The 2,500-nt window shown below is 79.4% G+C and overlaps 1 non-coding gene across 1 annotated transcript; it reads left to right on the top strand.

The window, feature by feature from the left end:
• The first annotated feature begins 2,344 nt into the window (after window positions 1-2,344).
• Window positions 2,345-2,497, top strand: LOC142359771 (5.8S ribosomal RNA). Its single transcript, XR_012762608.1, has one exon. It is a non-coding gene; the product is annotated as a 5.8S ribosomal RNA (ribosomal RNA).
• The last annotated feature ends 3 nt before the right edge of the window (window positions 2,498-2,500 follow it).

Below are 2,500 nucleotides of genomic sequence, written 5' to 3'. Positions count from 1 at the left end.
CCTCGCCACCCCGCGGCCGGCGCCGCCGAACGCCGTCGCCGCGGGTTTTCCGTGCGCGCGCGCGCTCGCACGTTCCTGAGTTCGCCCGGAAAGGCCCGGCTCCCGCGCGGGAGCCGCGTGCGTGCGTGAGGGAGGGGGAGGGGGCGTCCCCTCCCCCCGCCGCTCCCCGGAGGCGCTCTCCTCGTCCTGTCGCCCGCCGCCGCCGTCGTCTCGTGCGGCTCGTCCTCCGACGCGCGCGGGTGCGTCGACCTGTCGGCCGCGGACGCCGCGCCCCCGCCGGCTCCCCGCTTCCCGCGTCTGCGCGGGAAGCAAGAGGGGGGGATGCCGGCGGGGCAACGCGGCGAGCACGGCCGGCAGAGCACCGGCCTGCTCGGCGGGCCGGGGGGCGAGCGTCGAGCGACGGCGGCGGCACCGGGGGCCGCAAGCGCGACAGCCGAGGGGTGTCGCCGTCTTCGGGGGGCGGCAGCTCCTGGGGGGGGGGTGGGGCGGCGCCGGCGGCGGCGCCGTCTACCCCCCCGCGCGCGGGACAGGGCTGTCTCCGGGCGTTCCGGGCCGTGGCGCGGGTGTGCGCACGGCGTTTCGGGCGGCGCGGCGGCCGGACCCGCGAACCTCCCCTCCGACCCGGCACGGCTGCCTCTCGAAGAGGGAGCCGTGGCGGAAGGGGGGGGCGCGAGCACGGTCTCGGCCGCTGGCGCCGCCCGGGGCGGGCGAGGCCCCCCCCCGGCCGGGTCGCGTCCCGCGCGAGCGGGCGGCCCGAGCCACGTCTCTCCCCCCGGGCGCAGCGCCGGGCTATCGAGGGAAACCCCGGGCCCCGGGGCTAAGGAGGACGAGGTGGTGGCGGCGGATGCCGGGCGCGCCCCCGCGGGCGGACGCTCCCCCGAGGGCGGCAGCCGGGGGAGGCACCCCCGCGGGGCCATGCAGGTCGTTTCCCTCACCCCAGGGCCAGGTACCTAGCGTCCGCGCTTCGGCGGCCCTCCCTCGGCCGAGTCCGGGGGTCAAAGGCCAAAGGAGCCGGGCGGCGGTTTAAAGACTCGAGCGGCACGGCGCGAGCCGCGGGGGGGGCGTCCGCCCCCGCGGGCCGCCGTGCCGGAGAAGGGGGGGCGTCTCGCTGCCCCAACCTGCCCCCCCTCTCCGCGGGCCGGTCTCGGCGGAGAGACCGCGGCGCGGGTCGGCCGCGGCCGACCTGCCCGCCCTCGCAAACGGGGCCACCCGCCGGCCGGAGCGCGGGCTCCGCGCCGGGGGAAAGAAAGGCGCGGCGAGCCCCCGCGGGGGGGGGCGGCCGCCGGGGGGCCGCCCCGCGCCTTTGGACGCTCGCGCTGCGGCCGCGCTCGGGGCGCGCCGCGCTCCCCTCTCCCGCTCCTCGCCCCGCCCTCGGCGCCCAGGGAAAGAAAGGGGGGGGCGAGCCACACCCCCCCAGGCCGAGCGGCGGCGGCGCCGCTCGGCGTGCCGGTCGGTGCCGGTCGTCCGTCGGGTCGTCCGGGAGGGTTCCCCGGCCGCATCCGCTGGCGGCCGTCCCGTCCCGCGTTTCCCCGCCCGTCGCTTCCGTCTCGAGGGCGGGCGCGCGGCGCGGGGGCGTCCCGCTCCGGGTCTTCGCGTGGAAACGGGGAGAGTGGGAGCCGCCCCCCGCGCTCAGCGCCGTCCGCCTTTCCGCTGGGGCCGTGCCGGCGGCCCCAGGGGGCCGAGGCGAGAAGCGGCTGCGGCGGCGGTTTTCGCGGCGGCGGTGGCGGCCGCCGCCGCCGGGCGGGGTGGCCGGGTTCGCCCATCCGGCGCGGGCCGGTGGGCGGCCGCGCGTCGCCGGCTCGCGCTCCAGTGGCCGGCCGCGCTTCCTCCGGCGTCGGTGGAAGGCGGCGTCGGCGCCGAGGTTCGCCGGCGGGGCGAGAGGCGACCGTGGTGGGCGGAGCCGGCTCGTCGCAGCGCGGGCGCAGCCGGGCGTCCGGCTCCCGAGCGAAGGCGGGCAGGCGTCGCGGCCGGGCGTGCCGTAGCCTCCGGGGGGAGGCCGGTCCGAGCCCGGGCGCCTGGGCCGCCCCCGAAGCGCGCCAAGGGTGTGTGTGTGTGTGTTGCGTACGTTTCCCCAGGGTCGGTCGGGAGCGCGGGCTCCCCCGCCCTTTGGCCGCTCGGGGTTTTCCGTTGTTTTCCGTTTCCCCTGTGCTCGTACGGTCAAGCCGAGGCGAGGGCCTCTCCGTCGCGCCGCGTCGCGCCGCCGCGCCGCGCCCCCTCCGCGCGTGCGGAGGGGGGTGGGCGGCGGCGGGGCCGGCGGTCGGTCCGGCCGTCCTCAGAGAAGGGGCCGCTCTCGGCGAGCGGTCCCGGCCCCTCCGCGCGCGCGGGGCGGTGCCGAAACCGAGACAACTCTTAGCGGTGGATCACTCGGCTCGTGCGTCGATGAAGAACGCAGCTAGCTGCGAGAATTAATGTGAATTGCAGGACACATTGATCATCGACACTTCGAACGCACTCGCGGCCCCGGGTTCCTCCCGGGGCTACGCCTGTCTGAGCGTCGCTT

This window comes from Opisthocomus hoazin, unplaced genomic scaffold (assembly GCF_030867145.1).
Source record: "Opisthocomus hoazin isolate bOpiHoa1 unplaced genomic scaffold, bOpiHoa1.hap1 HAP1_SCAFFOLD_195, whole genome shotgun sequence".
NCBI classification, from domain to species: domain Eukaryota; kingdom Metazoa; phylum Chordata; class Aves; order Opisthocomiformes; family Opisthocomidae; genus Opisthocomus; species Opisthocomus hoazin.
Note: the sequence above shows the minus strand (reverse complement) of the source record. Positions and strands in the feature narration are given on the sequence as shown.